We start from the raw sequence: 6,000 nt of genomic DNA, 5'->3' as shown, positions 1-6,000 counted from the left end.
TACCTCTGGCACACTGCAAACATCTAATGGCTTAATGCCTACCTCACGGCGCTGTTGTGAAGCTTAAACGGCCAGCACTGTGTGCAAGCACGAGGCCAACATACAGGGGGTGCCCTGTCCCTAACTGAGGCCCCCTGGGGCGGGAGCCATGGACCACCCTCCCCTACAGAGCAGCCCACAGCAGGCCTGGCACAGCGGCAGCTCAGGGACTGATTCGGGAATCGATTGGCGACTGTCAATGGGGCATTGGTGGGGAGACGTCTACCCTCGGGTCCTAAAGCCGGAACCGTCCTTGGGCCAGAAGGGGCTGGGCAAGGGGGACCCAGGACCAAAACCGGGGGGTGCTGGGATCAGAGCTGACAGCAGCAGCACCAGAGAAGCAGAGGGATGGGGGTGCTGAAGCAGCGTCTGGGCGTGAGACAAATGTGCAGAATAACGAGGGGTTCAGGAGCGGGGTCGCCAGGAGTCCTCGGAGCCGTCTGGGCGCTCTTCGGGAGAGCCGAGCCGGGAGCGGCACTCCTCCTCTGTGGCTATTTGACGGTTCCACTGTGGCCGGGGGTGGTATTTGCTGCAGAGACTGGGCCCCGTGAGGCCCCTGATCCACTGGGTTACAGCCCAGCATTCAATCCTCGCCTGAAGCGCGTGCGAGGACCTTTATAAATAGCTAAGGGGCGGCACGTCCACGCAGCTCCCACACCCGGCCCTCACCGAGGTGCTGGCCCCAGGCCCCTGCCCTGCCCAGCATCTCTTGGCTCCCAAGAGACAGAGGCCACGTCTACTTTTGGCTTCTCCACTGCAGATGGGCAGCCAGGGCTGGTGCCCCAGACGGCACACAGAACAAGTCTCGTGGGTTGACCCTCAGAGTAAGAAACTAGGAAAACCACCTGGGCTGTGGGACTCTGCTGAGCAGCAGAGGGAAGGAAAACGACGTTTTTGACTTAGCTGGAAAAGGCGAAGGGTGAGCGCGCCCCAAATGCACACTGACCTCCTGACCTCCCCTCAGCCCCGCCCCACCTCCCGCCCTCCCCCAGGAGACAAAGTCAGCCCCCCTAATCCCTGGGCCCACACTATGCTATCTCCGCCCCTCACTACAGGGTCATTCCTTCCTCTGTGATGGACCTTCCAGCCCACCCCACTCCTGCCCAGACACAAGAAAGCAAAACCTCGTCGAACACCGAACACCGTTTACGGAGCTTTTTTCTCCAATGTGCTGCCTCTGTTCACTGAGCCAGGGCCCGCCCCCAGTGCTTGCAAAGCCTGGCCAGGAATAGAAAGGGAAGCTCAAATGCTGTCGGCCCAAGTATTTAAGAGTGATAGATCAAGCTAGCAAACCATTAGGCCATCCTCCTGGACAAATAGACCTAATGACCTACGGCAGATTGGGATTTCAAATGCTTGGATTCCTTGACTGTGATGACCCAGGGAGGGTCAGCCCCCACTTCCTGGCCCACAGCACACCCCCTTCTCACCCTCAGTGCTGTCTCACAACTTAAGGGGTCTCACATGCACGCATATAGCCCCCCAGCCCACCCATCTCAGCTCTGTCCACGTCTCCCGCACACAGCTATGTCTTGGCCATCTCTCATGCTAGGGGGTGCCCATGTGGGCAGCGCCGTCTGCCTTCAGGAGGACAGACCCTGGAAGCAGACCTCGGTCCACCTACGCAAACCATCCCAGGATCCCAGGTATTCTGAGCAGGGCCTAGAAGTGGGGAGACCCTGGGCGCGCACATGTCAGCCCTGCAGAACCATTGCCCCGCATGGAGGAGCTGGGGGCTAGAGGGGGGTCGCAGCAGCCCCTTAGGGGCCCTCCTGACCCTGGTCCCATCTGGCCCCTCCCCTTTCCATCTCTGGGGCCTAATATGAAATATGGCAGGACCTGACCTCCATCCTCCGGGTCGCGCCATGCTCCCCACAGCCCGGGAAGCCTCGCCTCATCCCCCGTTTTCTGGACTTTATTCTTCTTGAGTGAAAGATTTGCAACAGACAGCTCAGAAGTAAGCAGGATTTTAACAGCAAGAATCAAAATGCAGGGTCTGACGGGACTTGGGACATCTTCACCTAAGTCCAAGGCTTAAGATGGCAACAGGCCTGGGCCTCTTTCACAGCTGGGCTCCCTCCACTCTCTGCTGGCCCACAGGTTGGGACACCCTGCAGCGCCCTGACCAGGCCTCGGGCCTTTGGACCTCCACCTGGGGGATGTCTGCAAGAAGCTGTCTAGAAGGATGGGCAAAGCTTGGGAGCAGAAACGGGTGGGTTTCCAGCCCAGCCTGCTCTCAAGGAGCTGTGCCAGCTTGGGGAAATTCCTGTTTCTGATCCTCTTCCTCAAAATGTAAAACGGAGCTAAAGCATCTACTTTGCAGGTTGCTGTGGGAATTAAACGCAACGTGGTCTATGCGATGGGTGGGAGGCATTGGCCCACTCTCCTGCAGGAAACTCCCGGCACTGTGGAGGCCGGAAAACTACAAATGGCCTGCCGAGACCCTCTTGAAGCTGAGGGTTGGAGGCGGTTTCTGTTCTGCAGATCAGATGCTCTTCAGAGAGAAGTGGAAGGGGGCAGGGGGGCAGAGGGTGTGTTTCTGCTTCTGTGACCACCCTGCTGCCTGAGCAGAGGACCCTCAGCCCATCACCAGCCTCCACGGGCATCCGTTTTGCTGCTGTGGTCCCGGCGCCAGCAGCCCGGGACCTCCTAATGGGCCGAGGGCCAACAGCCTCCTGTGTGGCCCAGGCCTGCACTGTTACTTTGAAAGTCAGTCTGGAAAGCACGAGCTTGAGTCCGGGTCTTCAGCCCTCCCAGTAATTCTGGACACCTCTTGGTCTCCTCTCACGGATCCTTCTCCACTTAAATTAGCTATATAGAATTCTGCTCTCGGCCACAGCGCCCAGGGCCAAAGTTCATCAATTCACAGCTATTGTGCCAAGCAAATAGAGAGTGGGCCAGAAATATTGTCTGCAAAAGCGCGAAGAGGAAGGGTAGATGGGTGAGTTTTATCTCCTGGGTCATTACAGATTCTAGTTGCTCTCTCAACAGTGGGGCGGGGCCGAGGTTGCTGGAGGAGGTCGGGAAGAGGGAAGGCAAGAATATTGAGGTCAGGGACAGTGAGAGGCCACAGTTTCCCATGTCTCCACCCCTGTCACTGTGTAAATACATGATCTTGCTTAGTTTGGCAAGAACCATGAAGACCGAAGACAGGCTGTCAGACGTTCGAGTGAGGGGTCTTTCAGCCCAAGGACAGAGATTTGGGGCAGGGCTTCCAGTTCAGAGGGGAGCTGGGCAGAGGTGGGTGTGGCCCACTTGGCACTGAGGAAAGAAGAGAATAGACAGGAGGCTGGGGCCCCAGCCAGGCTGGAGAGGCGTACCTCACTGGGAGGTGGGACCCTGGAGATCAAGACACAAAACCCTCCTGGCAGGAGTGGAAGGGGAAGCAGATAGACCCTGAGTGGACCACTCAGCGCTCCAGCCCAGGACCCTGCTATCTGGAGCTCACACCTCAGGAGGTCCTGAGACCCAAGACAAGCGTGAAGGGGAGGGCGCACTCAGAGCTAGGGGCCTGGGGCAGGAGGCATACCTGACTGCCCGGGACAGCGAGGCTGGAGCAGAGCTGGGAACAGGAACCAGGGCTGACCCACAGGAGGAGGGGCGGGAGCACAGTGAATGTGGGAGCCCAGAACTTTCCCCTCTGACTCATGTCTGTCTCAGGTCTCCTTTCTCCCAGGTAAAGAGCCCCCTGAAGCTGGTTCGTGGGGGCTGAGCCCGTACTCGTTTGGAAGCCTGCAAATAGAGAGGCTGAGAAGCTTCCATTTGGGCCCTGTAATCCAGGGAAATGCGGTGAGTTGAAGGGAAGGAAGAGTTCCAGATTCTCCAACCCCATAGTCTAGGAAAGTTTGAGGAGAACACCTCAGGTGCTGTGAAATCACCTTAGCCACCTGTGCCAAGAGCGGATTCGAATGCTTCCCCAGAAGAAGGGGCCGCCGGGCCCGCATCCTCACAACAGCAGTAGAGGGAGGGCGCAGTGGGGCCCAGGGGAAGGCGAGCAGCAGGGCAGGGGGCTGAGCCCCTCTCTCCTCCACCGGCCCTGGTGCAGAGTCACGGGGAGCCCTCCTTAGGGAAGCAGGACGCGGCTGTGTGGGAAGAGCCAGGAAGCAGGGAGGAGCCCAAGGCCCAGGTGGCAGCCATCCCGGGACAGCAGCACTGTGGGAGCTCGAGGGCAGCTTGGAGGGAACAGGAGGCCAGCTGGGGCTCCAGCCCTGGGTCTGTCCAGAAGGACCCTCCCCGTCCCACCAACTCTCAGAGAGGCAAGAGGCATCAGGAGAGACCCTTGGGCCACAGGGCACCAGGGCCACAGGGACCACTGACCCAGGGGTTGGCGGAGCTGCCCAGTGCCGCCGTGTGCCACCACTCACGGGGGAACGGCTCCGAGCCAGGGCGTCCACTTCAAGTGCCCCTGGAGCCATCCAGGCTGAATCCAGGACTTCCCCGAGGAGGGGCGCGCCCCACTTGGAGAACAGCCGTCTAAGGGGGAAGCAACGAGGTGGGGCTGGGGGCCTCCGGGCTCCAGCTGAGCAAAGGTTTGGCAATTCAGCCTGAGGTTACTAGGTGCAGACCTGCACTCCATGCCTGACAAGAGAGACAAGGTGCATTTCTTGCTCCTTGAGGAAGAGCAGCAGGGGTTCATAGCTGTGGAGGAAAGGGCCGCAGACCAGTGGGGGGGACACCAGGGGACACGGCAGCCCCCCACTTACAGGGCACGACACAGCGCAGGGGTCTGGCCATGGCCTGGAGGAAAAGGCCTGTGGGTCCCACAGAAACCTTGACCACCCGAGGCAGAGACAGGAAGAGGTGGGCCTGCGCATGGCAGGGGGCTGGGGGTCGCAGCCAGGGGCCGGGGTACCCAGGACCGTGCCTTCAGGGACGTGCCTCTGAGAACCAGCTGAGACCCAGCCATGTCCCCAGTGCCCTTTCGGGCACAAGGGCTCGGCTGAGGGCATCTGTGGAGGAAGAGGCTTTGCTGTTGCTAAGGCAAGCCGGGAGCCCGCGGGAGGGGAATCGAGCTAGGCGACTACATGGGAGAGGAGGGTCCCTGGCCAGCGGCCATGAGGGGTCACAGAACAGCCTTGGAACTGTGGACACCTTCAAATCAAGCCCCGCAGAGCGCCCAGCAAGGCGGGAGCCCTCCCACGAGGGAGGAGTGTCCGTGGGTCTGGAGGAGAACGCGGACCTGGGCTGACAGGGTCGGGCTGGGGAGGACGTGGCAGGCAGCAGACTTTCTGGACCAGTCAGAAGAACCACGTCACCGTGCCTTGGTCCCACGGGCGCTGGTTTGAGAGAGTCCCCATTTAGAGGGCATGACACAGGAGGGGTAAGAGTGGGGTCTTCCCCGTTACTGGACTCCTGTCTGTAGGGCCCAGACCCCAATCCCAGCTGAGATCTCCAGTCCATGGAAGCCTCAGCCAGCGAGAAGGCTCTACCCAAAACCGCCCACAAGGCAGGCCCATTGGGTGACATTTGTGTCACTAGTGGACGGATACCTCCCTACCCCAGAAAGAATCAGAAGCAGGTACAAAACCCACACGTCGTGTTTGCACAATGAACACTGGTGTGAAGCCATCTGGGCACATTACGGTGTCAGGTACCCGTGACGTCTGCTCTACGAAAGCACTAATGTCCCTGAAACTCACGTTGATTCTGTGTAAATAAGAAATTAATCCAGAACTGTGATTTTCCTTGAAATGCCACTAGTGATAAGAAGATTAGGACAGGACGGGAACCCAAAGTCACCTCAGGAAGAAGTAGAAATTTATTGGGGTACAAAGTTTTGTTTGTTCTTCAAATAAATGAAGTATTTACAAAGGAAATCAGCTATATTAAACTTCTGGATCAAGTTTGGGGTAGTTAAGGACATTTAATTAACTACATTTGTAAACAGGACCTAGATTAACCAAAAGTCCCCTCAAAGGTAAATGTTAAAATTTACTAGATTTATAGAGTAACTTTTGTGTT

This window comes from Equus asinus, chromosome 4 (genome assembly GCF_041296235.1).
Source record: "Equus asinus isolate D_3611 breed Donkey chromosome 4, EquAss-T2T_v2, whole genome shotgun sequence".
Taxonomy (NCBI): domain Eukaryota; kingdom Metazoa; phylum Chordata; class Mammalia; order Perissodactyla; family Equidae; genus Equus; species Equus asinus.
This window is presented reverse-complemented; position numbering follows the sequence as displayed.